The 24,182-nt window shown below is 41.8% G+C and overlaps 1 protein-coding gene across 5 annotated transcripts in view; it reads right to left on the bottom strand.

Moving 5' to 3' along the window:
* Positions 1-23,353, bottom strand: part of Oxr1 (oxidation resistance 1) — a 436,879-nt gene extending 413,526 nt beyond the window's left edge. For 2 of the 5 annotated variants that reach the window (XM_017594617.3, XM_063262910.1), the window contains exon 1: positions 23,211-23,348. The gene's annotated coding sequence lies outside the window, so the exon portion shown is untranslated. Of the gene's footprint in view, positions 1-17,078; positions 17,213-23,210 lie in introns of those variants that run through there. The other 3 variants (XM_063262909.1, XM_063262911.1, NM_001197907.2) reach the window with 2 other exon arrangements.
* Positions 23,354-24,182: the final 829 nt, after the last annotated feature.

The following is a 24,182-nucleotide window of genomic DNA, read 5'->3' as shown; positions in this document are numbered from 1 at the left end:
TGAGTCAGTTTATGAATCAATGACTCAAATACTTTGCCTCTAGGAAATGGGTTCATAAATGAGGGCAATTTTATAGTTACAAACCCCAAATATCGAAAGTCAACAATCCAGGTTGAAAACCTCAATTTGGGTATTTTGCATTTCAGATTTATATACAGCGCTGTTACATTTTAAACATTTGAAATTTGATTTGAGTCACTATGAAACATTGTAGTTATAAACTCTTTATAGTTATAAGTTATAAAATCTTTTCATCAGCAGGAGTAAGAAAAGAAGAATGGTATCTTCCTCACAAAACTCCATAGAAATTTCCACAGAAATCCTCAAAAGGACAAGAGCATGGAGAGGTCAGCATTCCCTTGGTTGGAAGTGAAATATTGATGCCCAGTGTTCTCGAGATTAATTAAACTGAACCTCTTAAAAACAAAATGCTTGGGGAGCCTTCTTCCATATTCGGACCACTGGTTTGTGAGAAAGGGTAACAGAAGCAGGAGTGCTTTTCTTGGTGGTTATCTTTCTGATCGTTTGGGCTGTCTGCAATGTCTCCCCATACAGCCCTAATGTCACAAGCAAGTCACTGGATCCCTCTGGACAAGTAGTTACAGAGCGTCATAAAAACAGTACTTTGTGGTATATTTCGTGATGCCAATAACTCAATGTGGTGAATGAACCCATTTCTCTAAAGACGTGCACTTCACGTCCTATGTCAACACGGAACATTGTGCACACTGAAGAGAAACACAGAAGAACATAAGAAAGTGGATTTCAAAGAGGGAAACATTTTAGATCTCCCTCTGGTGCTAGAGTGCTCTATCCAGAAAGAAATGGCTGTCAGAGAAAATGGTTTACTTAGAGGTTTGGGGTAGCCACAGGAAAAGTAAATTAGGACTCCAGAGAACCAGAGACATTAGACTCAAAGAAAGCCTGAAGCCCAGTTCAAAACCATGTTCCAGAAAACAGGGTGGATAGGGAGAAGAGATCAGAGCTCACAGTTGGGGGTCCAGCAGGACACTCAAGAATTCAGGAAGGCTGATAGTACAGTATCCGTTCTATGAGATAATTTCTTAATTTAGTTAAGTCAGTCTAAACACTTATATCTTTAACGACTCTTTATTCAAGTTCTAAGAGTTATAAACTACAATTATAAAAAAGTTATTCTGCTGAAACTTGATCTCATTTTTTATGAATTCAATTTCAGTCCATGAAGCACAGGGAACAGTGTCTCAGAGTAGGTTTTCAACAGGTACTTGTTGCTTGAAAAGGTTTTTTTCAGTGAATTGTATAGTCCTTAAATAACAACTTGATATCATAAATATGAGAAGGAAACAAAAAGGCAGTTACATAAAAACCATCAAAATTATCTATGCTTATTTATGTCTACCCTCCGCAACAATCAGGAAAGTCTCCTAGAATATGGACCAATTCTCTGGGGTGTTATTTTCTGAAAACTTCAATGAGCTTTTGATGTTTTAAATTTGTAACATATATTACTTTATAAACTTTATAAAATAATGTTTCATTGTATTTTTACACCTGTATTTTGATCCTGTTTGACCACTGATGATGATTTGTTTAATATAGATTCCACATACAAGATAAAACATGGTATTTTTCTGTCTCACTCTTCTTTATTTTACTTGATCATCTATACTTTTATCCATTTCCTTATTAATGACATAGCTTCTTCTCTTTGGCTGAGCATATTACAGTAGGTCACCTTACTTTTATCCACTCATCCGCTGAGGAGCACACAGTCTGCTCCCCTAACCAGGCTAATGAGAATCGATCTGCTGTGAACATGATTCACAAGTGTCTGCAGTGGATTTTTATTTTATTCTCTTCATAAAAGAAGTGGACTAGCTGGAGCATAGTTGCTTCTACTCTATTCTGTGAGCACTCTCCAAATCAATGCCCACACTAGCTGAGCTAATTTGCACACCTACCTACAGGTTCTGTTCTGTGCTACCCCACCCCCACACCATTACTATTCTTGACCGGACTGGGGTGAGATGGAATCCCAGTGTGCAAATAATTTGTGTTTCCCTTATGACCCAAAATGTTGAAATCTTTGTCACCGATTTATTGGCCTTTTGAACTTCTTTGGAGGCCTCTCTTTTCTAGTCATTCATACGTCTATTGGTTATCTATTATGCTTATGTTTAATTATGTGTTCTTTATGTACTCTGAATATTAATTTCTTGTCAATGACTAGCAGAGAAACATTTAGCTCATGTTGTACTCTGTTTCTTTACTATGGTAATCACTTACCTGCAGGGAGAAGCTTATTAAATTGATTCATGCACATGTCTCAATTCTTGTTATTATGTCCTGAGCTAGCCAGGAAGCAGCCGCTAACATCTATATCAGGAAGGGTTCCCCTGCTTGCTTCAACTGGATTTCCAGTTCCAGATCTTACACTGAGATCTCTAATGCATCTGAGACAGTTTCTGTAGCGAAGCAAATGAATGTTGCTTCATTTTTTTTTTCATGTTATTATGGACTTTCCCCACACCGCTGTTGTTAGTATCATGCTCTGACCTATGTTTCAGCACACAGTAATAATCAGACATTTCTAGAACCACAACTTCACTTCCAGGTCCACCTGTGCTGTGTGTCTGTTTGGGAGCCAGTGTCATGGTGTTTAGTAAAACTTGGAACAACATGGCTCTCTTCAGGATTGCTTTGGCTAGTCAGGATATTTTGTGCTTGCATTTGAATATGAGGATTTTTATGAGTCTATTTTTTATGAGGAATGTTACTGGAGCTTTGATGAATTAAATGGTCATCAATATTGTCCTCAGTAGATATAGTATTCACACTGCATGCAACTACGATATGCTACAGTGCTGTAGTAAGGTGAATTACTGCTATTGATATGATTTCTGTAGGAAGGTTATATTCACTTATTCTGTACTAATATTGACCTACTTTGATGATATGAAAAGAACGAATGTAGGTGGGCACAAGTGATTCAACATATTTTACAGCATGTTATGATCTCTTTTAGTTATTATAAATCAGGTCCTATTCCAGAAGAAGGCTACATAGCCAGCCTAGGAACTTCGGATGGATGAGTTGATTGAGTACGCTTTTGGGGTTTAAGTCATTAGGATTCTGGGATTGACTTCAAACATATCTTCATCTAGCTTACACCAAACTTATTCTGTTTATTCATGTAGAAAACCAGTCAGTGTTGTCCTACATGTATGCAGATATACATACAGCATACTCATAGTCTGACACATGGATGCATAGTGTATCTTTCTCAGTGTCACTGGAAGCCAGAGAAGCATGAGTGGTCAGTTAGCACCCAATAGCAGAGACCATCCTGACAAGCATGGTGCTTTGGATGTGTTTGGTTTCTGTTGCTCCTGCTATTTTCTCAGAAACACTTCCTTTCTGCTAAAGAAAATGAATAATTGCTGTTGTTTCAGATTAAATCAGTCATGTGCATATTCAATCTCTGAATATTTCTGGCTCCATATTCATCTCCACACCATTTTAGTTCCATTCCACTTACTTTTTAAAACAGAAAGAAAACAGAAAACACAGGGAATTTAGAGACAGAAGCTGTTTTGATCATGACTGATTCCTATTTTAATAACTCATTTCTTCCACAACCCTTCTTTAACATGCATCAGTAAACAAGAGGGAGTCTGATAAGGGCAGGAAAACAAATCCTATTTATTATAGGAAGATATTTTATTGCTTACCAACCAAATAAATTGCAAAATTTGTATGCAAGGTCTACACGTAGTCTATTCCTGGATCATTGCTTCTTACAATGATAGATTCTCTATATTTGCAAGGCAATAGCTTGGTAAAGTCATCTCCATGTTAAATCTCTGTATTCATTAGATGACCTCATCACTTGTTTTTATTTCCTTATTCTTGAAGACTTCTACACAGTCATCCTAAGGTATTTTAGGCAAGGAACTGTGCATCTGTGAAAAAGCATCTTAAACCATTTTTACAGTGAATCATATGATTGTTAAAAATAAGAACCAAGATGAAGTAGCTACCGTGGGATATTTAATAAGTGGTGATACCCCCTCATTAAGAAAAGTACCTACCTAAAATATCTATATTTTATATTTTATCAAAGAAAAAATAAACTAAGATCTCAAAGTCCATTTATCTCATATGTTTTCTGACATGAGGTTTGATTACATTATATTGATAGTAAAGATACCAGTTTCACAGACCACTCAATACAGGTTTCTGTATTCATAACACAGTAGAATCAACCTCATTAGATTGTTAGAAGGAACAATAAAAAACTGTACAGAAGGCTTCTGGCAATGTCAGGCATTAGTGCCTCTGAAGCAAGTGAAGGAGTCATTGTTTATCCCCCTTTCATAGAAGTGAATTTTTTCCAAGAAAAAACAATGTGAACAAGGCACATGTTGGACTTTGGTCCAAATAAGGACATAGAAAGTAAGCAGTTATGTAAGGACAGTTGTAACAGAGTGGGTGAGAAGTTATGCTTGACCTTGATGTCCCGTCTCAGAATTTTCTTCCCATTTTGAACATGCCTCAGCCTTTAATACTCAATCCAATGGCAATAAAAGCAAATACCCACTGTTTCTCCAAGAACAGGATGCCAGACAGTATCTTCTGTCTGAAGTATGAACAGTAGCTTCTAGTAATCTGTACAACACGGGTGATCACTAGTGCTTACTCTGTATCAGGATGCCAAATGGAGAACCAGGACTTGATCTGGAGTGGACTACCTTCTCAGAAGGTAGAGCCTGGAAATGTTGGTGGATAAGTTTTCTTTCTTAACATACTCATCTACAAAATGGGCTAATATTGCTATCCCCTTCCCATAGTCGACAGAGGAAAACCACAGAATGCAGAGGCTCAACTATGCTAGACATCAATAAATATTAGTGATTATTATTCCCATTATCAACTTCATTGCTATCTGAAGAAGGCTGGGGAAACCATTGATTACATCCCTGTTATTTCTGCTTTTAGGACTAGCAATAGGATAGATACAGTCAGGAGACCCACTTTGGGTAAAACTTGACCAATGCAGAGGCATTGGTCACCTCAAATCTGGGGAGAGGTGGAAAGGAAAGGAGAGGGAAGAGGAAGGGAAGAGAGGGCAAGAGAAAGGGAGGAGAAGGAAGGGAGGGGAGAGGAGACGGGGAAGGGAGGGAGAGGGGAGGACAGGACAGGACAGGCAAAGCAAGGCAAGGCAAGGCAAGGCTCTGGAAGAACAATATAGCTTGTGTATACTCTCAGGAGACTGTATGAGAGGCTGACCAGAACAACCTAAGTGAGACCACACTGGAAGTTACTCTTGAAAGCACTACCGTTTGGAACCTTCCCTGAGGATGAGCAGACAGCACGAACTATAAGGGCTGATGAAAGCAGCACCTGTGGGGACTGTCACTAGAAACAGCAGCCATAGCATGGTTAGGGTAGAGGACCTTGAGGCTGTGAGTTCTCCAGTTAGGAGCTGTGATTCACTCCGCTCAGAAGGGCATCTGGCTTGCATTTTCCTCTAAGCTGTAGAGACCCGAGCAGTTCAAGCCTGCAGACATCTCCCTTGACTCTTCCCTAAGGGAAAGACTGATGTTTCCCTGACCATTCTGTCTCTCTACGGAGTTCTCAGGTCATGGGACCACCAGGTACTTTTGATGCTATAGATGCTGTGGTGGTTTGAATGAAACTGGGTTCCCTAAGCAGATAGGGTGTGGTACTAGAAGGAGGTATGGCCTTGTAGGAATAGATTTTGCTTTGTTGAAGAAAAAGTGTCACTAGGGGTGGGCTTTGAGGTTTCAAAAGCTCAAGCCCAGGCCAGTGGCTCTCTCCCTACTGCCTCAGGGTCTCGATATAGAACTCTCAGCTCCTTCTCCACCACCCTGTCTGTCTCAGAGCTACCATGTTTCCTGCCGTGACAATGGACTAAACTGACTAAGAGCCAGTGCCGACTAAGTGTTTTCCTTTATAAGAGTTGCTGTGGTCAACACAGCAATAGAACCCTAAGACTTCTAGAAGCTCAGCATCTCATGGGGGGGAAATAACCAAACAAAAACACAAATAAAGCCAACCAAACCAAAATATCCTGAAGGACACTAAGTGCCCGGACTTGGCAAGAAACCTAGACTCAATAAATCCACTGGAAGGTAAGTGATCACCGGGTAAAGCATAATAAAGTCTTTAGATTTCAAAGGATCCTTGCGAAATACCACATGTAAACCCCAGACGACGGTAAGCAAGCAAGAGAGGAATTCCTAGGTCTCTCTGAAGTCATAAACACTGTTGTATAATGAGCCAGGCGGACCCTACACATGGTATATAAATCCACGTCTCATGTCACTGAGATATTGTCACCCGGTTAATACAAATAGCTGAGAAGCACAGTGTCATAATGATTTAGAACTTAAAAGAACCAGGATGTCTGCTACAATTTAGTGTCACACATGCACACCCGCACTCACAAACACAAACATAGACACAAACATGCATGCAAGTACACACATGCATGTATAGATCAGAAGCTGCACCTATTAAATCTCAACAATGTGATTACATAACTGCAACCTCAACCATGGCAGTTGACATGACAACACGGATGGGGAATTTCACAAGGCCCCGCTCCTAGATGAACAGCTACAGTCAATTAATGAATGCAGCGAGAAGAAAAATAGGTCTCTCAAGGAGCTTCCTAATTGGTTATCCAATAACAAGTGGTCAGTCCCAAAAACATACATAAAAGAAGCACTAAATGCATTTGCATATTCATTTGCACACATATGATAAAGAAACTGAATTTGAGAGGGAGTAGACGGGGTTACGGAAGAAGGTAGAGGACTGAGTGGTATAAATACAGAAAAAAAACAATAAATCCAATAGACCATAAAAATTAAAGCTAAGGAAAGAAATGCATCTGAAGCTTCAACTGATGTCATTTGTTTAGAATTCCAGTCAGCTTAAAGAAGTCTTTGCTTTAGTAGTTATTCCAAACTTGAATACTATCGTGATTAACAGTCTATTGTAATGATAATTGTCCAGGAACCACATCTGTTTGTATGGCCCACCTACAAAGTATCCAGACAGCCACCTAGACATGCTGTACATGAAAGTGACCATAAGGCATTTCAACTGGCTGTTGGTAGAAAAGACTCAGGAAAAAGACAGATCTAAATGCACAGAGCACTCCCCTGCATAGAAAAAAGTAGAGCTTCCATTCACTTCCCATGTGAGACCAGGAAGTACTCCATCTGACTGGAACAGCTTAGGGGCCTCTGTTCCGGGAGTGATACAGACTTAAGAGACAATAAGAGATAACAACACGAGACTAGAAACAAACTCCCAAGCTTTGGTACGGGTGTGAATTTTGTTTGCTCGACAGTCGCCTAAGGGTACAAGGCTGACCTGTGTTGCTTGTTTCTATCTTTATGTCTCCAGGATGGCAGCTGGTTGTGCTCTCACTTTACCAAACACCGCTGAACATCATGATGCCCCCATGGTATCACTTAGAATACTTTCTGTGGGCACCATTTTCCCCACAAAAAGAATAATGGTTTTCCCAATAATAACCAGAGAAAGAAAAGCCTGTTTTCCTTTTTTTTTTTTTTTTTTTTTTGGTGGTATTTTGAGACCTTTGGGGAATGGGGGTTAACTTCACTTTTCTTTCTATGCTTGGTGACTATTCATAACATGTCTTGAAAGACTATGCTTCCTGGTCACTGGAAGCCAATATGCAGCTCACTTCTTATTATAGCTTAGTAACCAGAGTCTATTTTTAGGAAAGTGATTATCTTATAACACTTCTTAGCAGAAATTATCCATAAGAACAGGCATTAGTCTAAGATAAAATGAATGTTAATAATAGCCTACATACCCCAGACTCCTTTTAGCCACAAACAGTCCTGAGTTACACAAATTTCATGCCTGTCTTCTAGAATAAATACTTAAAAGCAAGCCACTAGCATAAATTTGTACCAAAACTATTATCACAGACACCGCTATATTCAGAATTTCCTTTCTAAATTCAGTTAACAGTCAATTGATGGTCTGAAAATGGAATATAGACAATTCCATAACTAATGAGAAACCACTTTCATGAGAGTATACTGTCATAATTGGTATATTTTATTTTACTTACTATTGTCAATCATTTATTGTGTTAATTTATAAAGTAGACATTTTCACACCTATACATATATATTAAAGTGCCAGGCTATGGGGAGTAGAGTATGCCCATGATCTCAGCACTGGTGGGTTGATGGAAGAAAGGCTAGGCAAAATAATTCAACCCGGTCTTAGAAGAGAGCAGGAGAAGGGAGGGTCAGGGAGAGGAAGAAAAGGAGGGTTAGAGAGAGGAGAGGGGAGAGAGAAGAAAGGGAACTAAGAAAAAGAAAAACAGAGAGGGGGAAGACTGCATAGTTCAAGGTAGTCCATAGTTTCAAGCACACACTGGAGGTCTTAGAATGTTTCACTGGTGGCTGAGGGAGAGCATACTGGGTAACTCTCCATACTGCACTGTCACAAGACACTTGAGACACTCATTCACACCACCACACGGAGTATCTTTCCTACCCTCCTCAAAGGAAATGCCTGGAAGAAGCTGATACCTAGGATACCAACCGGAATGAAGCTGCATCAGGAACTTGCATCCATAGTGATCTTCAATTTGGTGGCCTACTGAGAGCACAAATGGCTTTTCCTTGCTGAGTAACTAGAATTATAGGACAGATAAAATAATTTGTCCTTTATTATTTTACTTCTTGTTCCTCTAATCTTGTTATTCACGTTAGGAGCCATTATCAGGGTTATAATATCTTACTTGTTGAACAAAAGACCTAGAATGCCTCTTGCAAAAAGCAAATACATAACAAAGGAGCCAAGGGTGTCCACGGATTTCAAACAGCAAGGCTGTAACTAGGTTGCAGCCAGCGATCACTTATGTTTGTTTCTTCAATGCATGGCAACAGTGTCTCCTTTCTGCAACTTAGGGATCTAGGATTCTAGTGCCTCAAAAGGTACAGAGCTTTTGTTACAAAGTGTTTTTTGCCACTTAACGGAATCTGCAACAGAAAAAGTGCCCCTATCCTTTGATCTATCTTAAAACTCTTCTTGACTCAAAGCAAAAGAAATTGTTCCACCTTCCACAGCCAGGCCAGATGGCTTCTCCACACCTCTCCTACCTGCTGCTACTGCAGCATTAAGATTCTTTGCATACAGACAGCATTCATGTTTTCTTTCAGTGACAGAAACAGAAACCCAACTCAAATTAGCCTAAACGGAATGGGAAACAATGTTTATGGAGCCCCAACATTTAAGAGTCACAGAGCCTCAGCTAGGATGACCCTTTGGAGTTTGTGCTGGTACTTGTTCTGGTTTTCCTTAATCCAGTTTCACATTCCAGATGACCAAGGTCTCTAGAAAGAATCCTGACCATGTTGAAAAATCTCATGGTAAAGAGAGCATCTCTTCAATGTCCAACTACTCCCAGGGGTTTCATCTCTCACCATCCCTCCAACTAGGTCAGTAGGCACTTTTGACCAAGTCACACAGAACTACAGATGACAGTAGAATGACTGCTGAGATTACGTTGCAGCCCTTGGTAACAAGAGAGAAGGATTCAGGTCACCTCACATCAACCAGAGGATTTAAAAGGTTGATTATGGACCAGAGCTGTCCATAAAAGGTTACATTGATTAAAGACACATTCACATGGAGGCTCTTTTTTTCGGAGCTGGGGACCGAACCCAGGGCCTTGTGCTTCCTAGGTAAGCGCTCTACCACTGAGCTAAATCCCCAGCCCCCACATGGAGGTTCTTATTAGAGAGAGAGAGAGAGAGAGAGAGAGAGAGAGAGAGAGAGAGAGAGAAACCTCTGAGAATAGAACTTTGATATTATGTCAAGATCTTGTTGACATTGTGTTGGTAAACATGACAAGCACATAGACAAATGTCTATAAATGCTTCGGTCATCCCCTGAACATCTTTACCTGGATAATATTTCAATGTATCTCACTGTGCAAATTCCATAGAAGCTTTGTATTCTGTTATTTGTTGATTAATAAGGATCTGGGTAAGAAAAAGATTCAGCTGTGCTAACCTCATGCACTTCAGGAAGTGTACATACTGGAACTCCCAGACCCATGGTTGGCAGCATTAAACAGCAGGACCCTTGGTAATATCCAATGACAGAGAACACCTAAAAGTATAAAGTGGCCCTCCGAGAAAAATATAATGATGCTGGAGCTGTTACTACGTACCAATATTCAATACTGCAAAAGAGGCAGAGATGGCATTTCTCTCTCTCTCTCTCTCTCTCTCTCTCTCTCTCTCTCTCTCTCTCTCACACACACACACACACACACACACATACACACACACACACACACACACACATTAAATCAGACTTCATTTGACATTCTTACTTAAATGATCTAAAAGTTTCAAAGCCTTTTTATTTTAATTCAAAGTACTGAATGTGGATATCCTTCTACAAATCAGTATTTGGTCAGACTTTGAACATATCTTCAGATACACAGGTGGAATATTCAAAGTTTTATCAATTTAGATATACGTGATATCGGCAACCCTAATAAAGGCTGTATGTTCAAGCCATTTTTATTCAATTACAATTGTTCCTCCAGCCTTTTATAATATAGTTCAACTAAACAAATGAACTATAGCAACTAAAATTAACAAGCATAGATGGAAATTCCATACATATATGTGAAGAAGAAAAAAGTCAAAGGCAAACAGAGAGAAGCCAGGCATGGCCTAGCCAGCAGTGAATGGGCACCTGTAGAAATGTGCACATGTGGGGTGTGTATCATGTCTGCAATGTTTAACAATAACACCTTTCTCTTCAAAAATATAACAGCTTTCTCTTCAAAAACATGCTAGGCATCTTGCCTTTCATAATTCTAGTTATTCTGGAAAATAAAATTATTTGTATGTCAGAAAAGGGGAGTTACTGATTGCTTTCTGCTTCAAAACCCAAACTCCCCTACTTTGCCTAGAAGATTCTATGCTATTCAACACTGGTTTCTCACATTTCCATTTGGTCTCAACCCCATGCCTATCCCAGGCACTCAGACCATCTTTTATTTTCTTTATGTACCACGCTATTTTCTCTGCCAGAAACACCACAAGCAGCCGTGAACCTACAGAAGAACAATTCTTGGACCCACCTGCTTGGCTCTCATGGCATCCGTCAAGAAATACAACTAATACCCCCCATTCGTGCCACCTACACAAAATTAGGGGCCATGAGCAGTGCCTTTCATTGTCTAATATAAACCTGCATCTGAGATAATTGTTATAAAGATGCTATGTGGATTTGGGGACACAGTGCAAAGGGCTAAATAATGTACCATGGAGCTTAAGACTTCTGTCTCCCAGTAAATACATCTCTGCCAAATGTATTTTGATTTGGCAGATTTCACAATGACCTGCATTTCTGGAACCCAGCAAGATGGCCACAGTCTAAGCATATTTTAGCACTTCAGGAAATTCCTAGATAATTGTGAGATGTAAAGGCCAGACCTGCATTAACATTAAAGGTTAAATAAAAGCAGATTTTGCTCCAAAAGAGGCAAGCCTTCATAAAGACTTCAACAATAAAACAAGCTAGATCATTGATCTTAGCATAGACAGGTATATGATGTGAATTTCAACCCATGGGAGAAGCATCCTCCCATTGCTTGGGGACCTAGGGAAGTCCTCTGGATCACTTTCTCTGCTGGCATCTAAGTCGCTTGGGTGATTCTGTCTGGCATGACAGCCATTAGAATCACTAAATTAAAAGCAAACACAAGGGATGGAGAAATGGTTCAGTGGTTAAGAAACTGACTGCTCTTACTGAGGTCCTGAGTTAAAAGCCCAGCAACCACATGGTGGCTCACAACCATCTGTAATGATATCTGATGCCCTCTTCTGGTGTGTCTGAAGATAGCTACCGTGTGCTTATATATAATAAATAGATAAATAAATAAATAAATAAATCTTAAAAAATAAAAGCAAACACAAATAACATAATACAGATGGTGGCAAAGCAAGAGAAGGTCACTAAAATCAAACCTAACTTTTCAGATGTTCAAGGAAATAGAACTTGTATCCAAAACATGGAGAAAAATATCCTTGATCAATGTGGTCTGGCACTCACATCAGTCATTCAGAGGGTCTCAGACATCTGAGGTTGAGCCTACTAAGAAACGCCTGTCACCACAGCCTCTCTCTGAACCACAGAGCTGTCAACAAGGGATGGCAGGAAATCCTTGCTCCAGATAGGGAAGGAGATGCACAGCTCTATAAGCGAGTTCCATTCTTAGCCGTGTTGGTTCCACTGTAGGACAAGGTCTAGAGAATCCACAGATTGTGACTGCCCTGAACACACACAACCATTGCACCAGAAATGGCTATGTGCCTTCTGGGAGAATTGTTTCCTACAGAATGTAGCAGGGGACCCAGGAGGTCAGGCATATGTGTGACCAGTTAAAGCACTCAACAGGTCTAGTTGTCTGCCCCAAGTCAGATGGACTAAATATCTGTACCAGCAGATAAAGAAGAGCTTAGATTCTTTATCTTTAATTTTGACATTATAATACATATTTTTTCTTCTCTTTTGTCCTCCAACCACCCCTACATATGCTCTCCTTCAAATACATGGCCTCCCTTTCCATTAATTGCTGCTACACACCTATGTGTGTATGTTTTTAAATATGTGTTCCTAAATATTGCCTGCTCGAATAATGTTACTTGTATGCATGTTTTTAGGTGATCATTTGCTATTGGTTAGCAAATTGCATGTTCTTCCCCAGGGAAGACAATTTCCCCAATTCTTAGAAGTAGTAGTTGTCCATAGTTCTTGGAGTAGGATTGAGGTCACGTGGTCATTCCTTCATCCACTCCGGCATGTCTCTAGCAATCTTTTGGAGCCTATAACCTGTACGAGAATGACGTATACAGTACTAGAATAGAAAGTAAGTACCCAAGTTTAAAGGGACAACTGTGTGCCACGGTATATATGCATGTAGTAAAATAATATTTAAGAAAATCCCACTGAAACCCGAAATAAAAGGGTTTAAGAGCCAAGAGGCATGAACAATAATTTCAACACTATGATTGCTGAAACTATCTGCAGACAACTGCATACGACATTAATTGGTAACAAAGTCATATGTACATTAATACCAATGTGGTTTAGAAGCCAAAGTCAAAAGAATAAAACTAAGGGATTCTACTAAGGGATTGGTAAATTATGAGGAAAGCAGCCTCTTCGTCACCAATGTTCAGAACAGAATTCTTCTCGTGCCTGACAACTTCAATGCAAAAGCTTGTTTGAGAGGGAGATTTTGTTGATCTTGAAGAAATTTAACTTTAAATAATGTCTAATCATGTAAGTTCAGGATAAATAAAAAGTTGCATGTGTTTATAAAATCATTCAACTTCTAGAGCAGAAATTTCTTGCTTATAAGTAGCCTTTGACATATAACAATAATAAATCAGACAGTATTCAGATACTTTCCTTAGAACTGCGGTTACTTAGTACTGGCTTTGTATTGTGTCCTGATAATCCTTCTAAACTAGTCCAGTTCTCCACATAACCACCGTCCAAGTCTTTCTGTTTTCTCAAAGTGCCACATCTACAGGAAACTGCCTGTCTCTGCCCTCTGTGCTTCTACTCAGTGATCACATGCATGGAGATCATGAACCCAGCAGTATTCCCTACATTCCCTTCCATTCACAACTAACACTCTAGCCTACAGAATGTGCTAGCCTACTATGTGCTTATTCATACCTGAAACAATAGGCATTCAGGTCCTTTCTGGCTTGGGGCAGTAATGAGCACAGCCCCATAAACACTGAGGGTCTCTGGATCCAGTCTCAGTACAAGGCCCTATGGTCCTAGGTCTTTCGTTAGATTTACTCAATTTCTCTATTCCCCTCTTTCTCAAGTCACACAAACATAAGTTCTGAATTTGGTCCAGACATTCACTCTGCATTGTCCAAGACTCCCAAGAGTAAGTCTTAAAGATTCATCTCCCCAGGAATATATTGTATTGACAGGAGAGAGAAATATTGAGATGTATCTGAGATCGATGAATATTCTTCAGTAAGAAGCTCACTAGGTATACACTGTGGGATCCAGGGGAGGGCACAGGGAACCAATATGTTGTCTCCGCCTTCCAGACAGCTATTTAGATAACAAACTCAAGGTTTCTTTGGTAGGTTTTATCGGTAGTGGTTCATGTTTGTTTTCCCTTTCATCTAAATTTACCAAGGCAGTAAGGTGCTGTACTCAAATCTCCTTGCCCTCCTCCTCTCTCTGGAGACTGTCTTGATGACAGAGGCTCAAAGACGGAACACGGTTAGAACTCATTCGTATCTGCCATGGGGTCCTACTCCTGCCAAGAGTTTCTTCAGCCTTCCTTCAGCTCCATGAACTCCACCATAAGGATCCAATGAGTGATCTTCTGTTTAAATGAACTATAATCTATTTTCTGTTTGATTCACTTAACGAATTTACAGATTATAACATCCCCTATCTTTTTTCTCCCAAATAACACAGATAAGTATGTCAAAGCTGGTCCATCTGCAGACTTTATAATGCATCCATTATTGTCTTAGCAAAGCTATGTGTTTCAACCCAAGTAGCTGATGGAGAACTTAAAGAAATTAATGCATAGCCTTCCATTGAGCTTCCTAAACTCTCAATTCTCATCTCCATTAAAGCTATTAAAATAGCTCATGAACTCCATTACCAAAAACAATAAAAAAGTTTTCACAATAATCAAAGACATAGTATTGGAATATAAGATTCAATGTACTGAATAATGAACAATGTTGTCAAATTTGTCTGATTTTTCTAGAAATCAAAGACTGTCACTATTCAACTCTCAAGTATTTCACTGCCTTCATCTTGACTGAAATAGAAGATATTAAAAAATAATAATTACAGAATAATTATTATAGTTAGCTAAGCATGGATAAGCTTTGAGAGAACTATCCAGTGAAACAAAGAGGTTCTTCCCCATTAGAAATTTGTTTCTGATTTCGAGGTAACTAAAAAACTAGATCCTCATCATTTAAATGGCCTCCTGCCATCTCTGTTGTATCATCCCAATAGGGTTTCTAACTTACAGATATTAAAGAATGTGCTGAAAATCCCATCAAAATCTTGCTTTAACTTAATTGTATATGAAAAAGAAGCCTGGAGTGTCTTAACAATTTAAGATCATGAAAAGATACAACAGGTTAACAAGTGCAGTGCTGATTTCTGTAGTATTCCCATTTTAAAACAGATGTGTTCGTTTATTTTTCCAGGGCTGGAGAGCAGACCTCGCCTGTTCCGTAGGTGAGGAAGCAGTACACCATTGACTTACATGCCTAGCCTGAATTGATTATTAAATATTGCCCCTTGGTGCTGGAAACTCTGTTGGAAAATCAAACTGATACAACGACAAAGCGTAGGTAGACCCCATTTATAGTGGCCTCAGTGCTAACTTTAAAAATGCAAACAATTCAAAATGAGGCAGCTACATTTATGACTAACTCATTTAGACGAAAGGAAACAAATGTTTTGTGTTTTTTTTTTTTTAGGCCATTTATCACGGTCAACATTCTTCTCCCAAATGTGTGATGTGTGTTTATGACATCCCATCAATGCTTTTTATGCAAAGACTTAAAAATAGATGAAAGGAAAATGCTTCAGTCCATTAATATATTAATTCAAAATGTTCTGCCACATTTTATCTTAAAAAGCAGCTGCAACGGACTTTTTCTCAGTCTATTTACAGAATAGTCCCACTTAGAAGTAAATTTTTTTTTCGGAGCTTAGGAGTGAACCCAGGGCCTTGAGCTTGCTAGGCAAGTGCTCTCTACCACTGAGCTAAATCCCCAACCCCGTGAATTTTTTTTAACAGGTGACCACCTAACAAATTAACCTTAGAGGAACATAAGTGTGCTTGTGCACACTCAAAGCCAGCAGCGATTTCCATGCTGGTGTTGCTCCTGGCTTAATTTGATGAGCTGTGCAAGCTTGGTATTGGGAAGGATAGCCTTTCCCGAAGAGAACTAGCTGAGGAAAACAAAAAGCAGGGAGAGCAACGCCAGGCTCAGATAGGAGCCTATCAGAAGTATTCCCCCATATATGACAGTAGTCCTATGTTTCCTGCAATTTGGTACAGTGAAGCAGAGCTGAAGGCCAGGTTGGCCAGGGTCGAGGGATAAATTGTTATGTTAGTTTAGATAATGGCTTCATCCCCTGACTTTTGTCATAGAACAGTGGAGTGATGCTATCAAGTATCTCATGAAAGAAAGGTAGCAGGCTATTCGATCAGCGTGCATTTATTTAGTGGAGTGGCTACCCACACACTCTAACGTTGTCTACTGAAGAAGAGAACTGATGTGCCGTGGTTCCGTTTATCTTGAAACTCCAGGACAATCATTAGAGATACACCGTCATTAACAATGTAGGACCTGATAGATTTTTTTTTTTTTTTTTGGTTCTTTTTTTTCCGGAGCTGGGGACCGAACCCAGGGCCTTGTGCTTCCTAGGTAAGCGCTCTACCACTGAGCTAAATCCCCAGCCCCTATGATAGATTTTAATATAGCTAAAATATAGGAGAACTTACCATATGCTAATTATGACCCATAAGATGAATGCATAATTCCAATGAGATACTTGTGTTGTGAAAACCTGAAGCTCTTCAAGGATGCACAAAGCACTAACAGGGTATCAATTTCTAAAGAACAATACGACAACTATCAACCAGTACCAGTCTTGTCCTACTTAAAGGATATTACCCAGGGCTGCAGATTTCTTTTGAGGTACAGTTACCTAGAACACTGCATACAAGGAGATCCTTGATCATTTCAATCACCTTCCCTAACACTGTAACCAAGTCGACAGAACGAAAAACATAGTCATTTGTCACTTAAAGATGAGGAGCTCAAAGCTCCATGAAGTATAAAACTTATTCCAGTTTGAAGTCGCAAACTGGCAAGGATTGCCAGGTTTGCAAAGCTCTGCTCAGCCTCAGCCCCTGGGCCTCCTTCCTCGGATTGGTAATATTCTCGCTCATCTATCAGTCTGCTTACCACACAGTTATCGACATCAAAGTTGCTGAAATCAGGCTTCACCATCCAGAAGGCTGAGTTCTGTGGTTCTTCTTCTTTTATTTATTTTTTTTTCTTTGCGAGTGACGGTCCAGACAAATGTCAAGGGCATAAATTTTTCCTTGAATAAAACAGGCTGCTGTCAACACCAGCTGCTGTGCTCTCAGAGATAAACAGCACAGGCCTTTTACCTTCTCTCAGAGGCCAGAGAAACTCTAAAATTCCAAACTTATAAGGTATTCTGGGAGCACACAATACCACATAATGAATATCCCGAAATAGTAAAGACGTAATATCGAAGGGTGAAATCTTTGGCGGGGGTGTGTGTCAGTCTCCTTGTTCCTTAGAATAAATAATCACAGAGGTAAAGATCTTCCACAAGTAAAGCTTCATTTCCCATAAGTTGCTATCCATTGGTCTTAGCAATGGAAAACTCAAGTGAGACCTAAAACAGATCCTCTCTTTGCCTTTGCAAAATCTGGTTGTTGATGTTCTTGAATTCACCAAGGCTGGCACAGGCTGTTTGCTTAAATCCCCACTTTTCCTGCTATCCCTCCTCCTGCTGGGATAATGATTGACAGGCCAGCAGGCACCATATTTGCCACTACAGGCAAAGGGGTTACCATGCTATCGCACTGTCTCTTAAAACCTGCATCCTGGTGTATTATAATGTGGGAATTATCTGCAGTTCACTCCTCACAGAAAACAAGTTCTCAGTTTTCAGACATTTTGCTTATCCCAAACAGTACAGCACAGTGCTACAGGCTTTAAAATGTGTGCTTCAGAACTTCTACTGCAAGCATCACAGGACAGAACTGATTTGAAATTCTCCTTCATTCTAACAAATACTACCTGCTAAGCTATGGTTGTAAGAACTCTAAACAGACAGCCATGATCTAGTCAACAAGTATCTGCACTGGAAAACTATCTCTCCTCACTCAGATGTCAAGCAAAATCAATAACTATTTCCCACGGGGAAAAAAAAAGACAGATGAGATCTGACCCCTTTCACCTCAACTCGCGCCCTCTCCTACTGTCCCTTCTACACACACACACACACACACACACACACACACACACACACACACACACCTACAGTCTTTCTCCTTAACATTTTCTTTAGCTTTCTGCATTTCAGAAACTCTTCAGAACTCACTTAAAGAATCGTCATGTATCTCTTCAACTGCTCCAAATTAAAAACCGAATGTTCATCTTGTGTTTATTTTCATAAATACATTTTGAGACATGCATACAAATATTATTCTAAACAAACTTGGTTTTATAAACTGGAAAGAACGCACCAGACAGCTTATTGCAACTCCAAAGACTTCAAGTCATGGACGGTTTCCCGTTGTCAACTCTCAAATCCTGAGTTGTATTAGCATACATGCTTATCGTTGGCTCACAGTAGATCTTCCATACAGTCATATCAGCCACGGATAGGCTCCTCTCGGAGCCTGCTGTTGCTCTCACTGGCTTTGTTTTCCTCAGCTAGTTCTCTTGGGGAAGGTCTGTCCTCAACACAAATATCATGCAACTCTGGCAAATTAAGCCAGTAGTGAAGCCAGCATGGAAATTAAGCCTGGGTTTGTGGAAAACCAGGGCTTTCCTCACAGCCTTTTTCTAAGAGACAAGCCTAAGGTGTTCCACCAGGACAGAGATGAGAGCTTTCTGTTTGCACACACAGGAGAGAGGGAGGGGCTACCAAGGACTCCAGGGACTTGGTAGGCGCTTGAAGTCTCTGCTCCTCAGGAGTCCCTCAGGGATTTTAATGGCTAAGAGTGCAGGGCACGGCTGGCTATTAGAACAAGGGAGGAAGGAAGCAGCTCTAATGATGATCCCTTCAGTATGAATCTGAGAGGAACCAACAGATGATAAACAGTTGAGAAGGGAAGCCAGGAGAGCAACAGAAACCTTGAACAAAGCTGGACTTTCTCTGACCTTCGTGTGGTCATGGCACAGCCCTTACCTAGTAAATGGTCTCAGGTCCGGCATGCAGGCTCTGATAGGACAGCAACAGATCTCATTTCAGTAATGAGGGCCAGCTATTACTCATCTCTCCTAGGCAGTGCATTGTGCTGCTAACTAGGAAAGTCTGCTGTCCACAGTACACACTATTCTGTTGGCTTAATATGGAAACTAAATACAGAAAAATTATCTGGGTCTCCTACCTGTCTGTGTAGAGATCTGAACACTAAAGTTTCTCCCTGGAATATTTCATGAGACTTCAGCTAATCTTTTTTTCTCTCTGATTCTACTCGATCACTCACTAGAGAAAAAAAAAGTGTTAATTGTTTTCATTTCAATTTACAAATTAGCATTTTCTTTAAAAAAAAATAGTGACTGGGAAACTAGTGAGTCAGTGTAGAACAATGCTGTTGTCAGAACTGTTTCTGGGGTCACATCACAAATGCATAGAGCCAGCTTTTGAGGAATCCCTAGTTTAAGTTTTTATTGTTTTTTTTTCTTTTAGAATTTGTCTATTTTTATTTTCTGCGCTTGAGAGTACGTGTACCATGTCTATGCTTGGTGCTCACCATGGCCACAAGGGAGCATCGGATCTTCTGGCACGGGAGTTTCAGGGGGTTGTGAGCGCCAGGTAGGTGCTGGGAAGAACTCAAACCCATATCCTCTGTAAGAGTGGCACAAACCCATCTCTTCTGTATGAGTGACACATGCTCTTAACCTCTGAGCCATCTCATCAACCCTAAAAGACATTTCCTAAAAGCCAAAATAAACTTCTGCTAATAAGTAGATCCCATTACCTTAAAATAAGGTGTGGGAACATGGTACCATTTTTGCAATGAAATCTCTGAAAATTAATGTTTGTTATTGAGATGAACTTCTGGAAGCAACATCTAACTCCTTTAAAAAAAAGTTTGGCTTTTAAAAAAAAGTCTTGAGACTTTTTTAAAAAATAAAAACATTTTGTTTTTTGTGTGTGCCCATGCCATGGCACAGATGCAGTGGTGGTCACAGGTCAATTTTTAAAAGGACCATTCGTAATCCCAGGAATACTGAAAGCCATGATTTCTGATCAGTTCTGACATCGAGGGCTGTGCAACTGTGAGGACTATCGAATTAATCATCAAATGCTAATAGCAATTCCAGCTGGAACCTGTGGTAACACCCTTTCCCAAAATTGATGAAAGACAAACGAAAGTCTCCCCTCATTACTAGGGGGCCTCGGGTGCAATGCCATCGGCCCATCAGTCATTTCCACTCTTGGAGTGAGACAACATGATTTCTCTCCTACTCTGACTGACATTTCTTTTATCCTCAGGGAGACATCATACCATTTTTTAATGCCTTTACCTTGGGGCAGCAGATTTCATTGACTGTTTGCTGAAGCTTAGCTATGCTTAGGGACAGATCCTTTAGGAGAGTTGTCAAGTTATGTCTGAACTTCAGAACTAAAGTAGCAAAAGGGCACATGCAATCCTTTGTATTCAAAAGGCAAGATGTTGGGAGGAAGGGTATTCTTATTTCACATTAAATTTAGCATTAAATAAATAAAGCCTTCAGCTCTACATTCTCACAAGATCTCCAGACTCCTGTCCCAGTTGAATGCACATGCCCAACCCCCCCTCTCTCCTCCTTGGACATCCCCTCCCCCAACAACCCCTCCAATCAATACAGGCAAACACACAGTTACATTTTATTAGAGCTATAGTCTGAAGAAGAAGAAGAAAAAAATCACCAGTTTCTAAAACAATCACCTATTTTACTTTGACATGCTCTATACAATCAATTAAAAATGTACATTAACAGAAACAAAAGATAACAGCAAAAAAAGTCATTATTCAAATTTCCCACCTTCCAGATCTCAAGAAAAGTAGACATATTTTCAAACAGTGACACCCCCCCCCAACACACATCTGGCCCAGCCAATGAGGTAAAAGGGCATCCCCTAATCATTAGATGAGTACTGTCTTTTATGTCACTGCATAGGTCAGGCAAGACTGTGAAAAAAGAAAAAGAAAAAAGAAAAAGGAAAAACAAAACAAAACAAAACCCATGTCCACTCCTCAATACTCTAAGTTCTGACTTCTCTTCATCTGAACACTGATACACACACACACACACACACACACACACACACACACACACACGTCAATTCGATGTGCTAAACATATCAGTCATGGCACATAATCAGAGACCCATCCTCTGAAGCAGCAGCCTGTAGCCACAAGTCGAACCCTTCTCCATCATTTCAATGCGCAGATGGCCCAAGTTTCCAGTTTCCAGCCCTATCTTCAGCTTTATTTCCTACTCTAACTGTGCAGCTTTAAAACGTGCCCACCAACAAACCATGCTCACCCAGACAGAGCTTGAGACGATGTGGTCGTGGTGACACCCACCTCTACACTGGCATTTCTCATCCTGAAACCTGCAGATCCTTCATGATTCATGTAGCTGGTGGGTAAAATCTTTGCTAGTCAAACAGACATTTTATTTTGCAACAGAATTTTGAATGTTTATTGAACTAACCTAGTCTTTCCCTTCGTAAGTCATTGATTTATATGCCTGGAACTGAGAGGAAGTCCCCCTTCAAAAACAGATAAGTAATGCTCACTGTTCCCATCCTACTCACTGCTCCTCCCAGTCCATTTGAAGCTCCCTGCTTACGGAATGGAATCCACAGATGTTATGATTTGTCCTCTAAGAAGGCCCCATGGTTCCAGAGTCCCTATGACATCAGGGACTCCTAGGATTCCTTCCCTCAACCGGAGATGGGAACAACCCTGCCTGAGATGCATACTCCAAGCACAGAAATCAGGAAAGACAAGCAGCATCAGGTTTCAAATAAAAGGTAACCAGAGGGAGGCCATGAAAGAACGTATAACCGCAAAGGAGGCAGAAGAGGCACAGGGAAGCTCAGTTTCCCTTAATCCAGTCCTGGACCACCTCCGGAGTCCTGATCTCCCAGTCGCGGAGACTGACTGCAGCCACACAGAGGACCCCTGTTTGGCAACAGGCACCTGCAAAGCGCATGCATGCACTCCCTGCTGCGTTTCGTATGCTGCAGACTTCTACCTTACTTACCAGCCCGAAACACAAATCCCCCAGCCCTATAGGAGACTAGGGATCCCCTTGGCTTAGAACACACCACTCCCCCTCTAGGTAACTCACAAATCCAGTCCCACATTGCTTAAAAGAAACCCGGATACACATTCAGGTAAGGGAAGCCCTAGCGGCTTCCCTTAAGTGACAACCTTCCCCACTGCTTCATCTCTGTCCACATCTACCAGGGAGCCTAGGCGCCTCCAAACTAGGTAAGAGATGGAAGAGGGACGTCAGAGAAGTGCCTCTAGACCACTACCAAGGGATTTGTCTCACGGAACCCTCCAACACAGGTTTGCAGACCCACCAGCACTCCACTTCCTAGGCATGAACCTGCCCCTCTCCCTGCCCGCATTCCCTCAATCCCTCATCACCTTCCCAGCCCTCCTTTCCAGGCCACTTTCTGCACTCGCTGGTTCTCACAACGTGTTGCCTCACACACTCCCTCTGAGGCTTGAATTAAACCTGACTCTCCATCATATCTACCTGAGCTTGTTCTGATTCCTCAAATTAACCAAGTTCACCCGCCCATCATGCGCCCACTGACCCTTCTACTGGCGTCCTTTGCTCTCCTACAAATCCGCTTTTCACACGCCCCACTTTCCATCTATCTTCCCTTCTGTCACCCTGATTCAGGATACATTGCCCTTCTAATTTTTGCTCTCTGACCCTCTCTCAGTCCCAGGGACACCCACTTTTCCTTTTTGGCTGTTACCAGGCAAGTCCTTGCTCCTCAAACCGTCCCTTCCCCATCGGGCACTAGCCCGCACCTGGCCTGCCGGGTCCGCTCCCTCACCCGCGGTCCTTCTTCCTTCCAGAGTGTCCCACACCTGACCCCTGAGCTAGTCCTGCCCTCCCGGGTCTGTTCATCATCGCCTTTGCTGGAGCATCCTTGTAAGCCGGAGCTGCCCAGCGGTTGGGAGAAGCGCGGGGCTCCGGAGGCAGAAGGCTGCCGGCTCTCCGGGTGTCCAGGCGCTCCTCCCGCTCGCCAGCCCCGGCTCCCTTGGCGCCTAGCCCTCGCCCCGGCGCCCAGCAGCCTCACAAACTTACTTGCGGGTCGGCGGGAGGGGGCTGCGGTGAGCGGTGCGAGCCCCGCAGCGGCGAGTGCGCCCCTCTCGGTGGGGCCGGGCGGCGCTGGCACTGCGCTCCCGCGGCCGCGCGCGGACTGCGCTCAGCCTGACGCAGCCGGCTCTACCCCCGCCGCCGTCGCCGCCGCCGGGGCCGCCGAGCGCTTGCAGACATGCTCAGTTTCCGGACCTGCCCGCGTGGAAGCTACCAAGAGCCATCCGCGGCGGGGGAGGCGGCGCCGAGCTGCAGAGCCGCGGCCACGAGCTGGAGGCGACCACACCGGCGGCCCGGGGAAAAGGGGGGCGAAGCGCTGCTAAAAATAGCTCCTGCGGAAGGAAGCCACCCGCTGCCAGCGCACCCCCTCTCCGCGCGTCCCCGCAGCGGACTCTCGGGCCCCGGGAGCTGGCGTCCTGCCGGACCCCTGCCCTGGGAAACTGTGCCCCAAGAACAGGCACCTGCCAGGGTAGCCAGAGCAGAGTCCCAGCTCCAGGCTGCCGGGTATGGCACCGCTCCCCGCCCCCTGTCCACGGAGCTGTCTAGCAGCCTTAGCTTTGGGTCTTAGATAGAGACATTGAGAAAAAAAAAAAAAAAAAAAAAAAAAAAAAAACTGGTCTGAAATTGTGGGAAAGCACCTCTGCAACTGACTTACCAAGAGGAAGAGAAAAGTTTTCAGGTTTATTTTGGTGGAATTGGAACGAGAAATGAGGGGGGCGGGCAAAATACAAAGATCTGGCCAAAGGGTGTCATGGAGTTGCACTGAAAGGGGGCTCTGGAAAGATCTCCTTAAATGCAAGAGTAGGCTGGGCCTCTCCGCGACTTCTATTTCCGCAAGATTTTACATAATTAGTTGACACTCAGCCTGACCTTGGAGGCAGTGTTCCTGTTGCCTGAACTGTAATTTACTTTCCTTGCCTGCTGCCTTCTACTTTCACGCTCCCACCTTTCCAACTCTGC

Source organism: Rattus norvegicus, chromosome 7 (genome assembly GCF_036323735.1).
Source record: "Rattus norvegicus strain BN/NHsdMcwi chromosome 7, GRCr8, whole genome shotgun sequence".
NCBI lineage: Eukaryota > Metazoa > Chordata > Mammalia > Rodentia > Muridae > Rattus > Rattus norvegicus.
The sequence above is the reverse complement of the archived record's forward strand: the minus strand, read 5'-3'. Positions and strand labels throughout refer to the sequence as shown.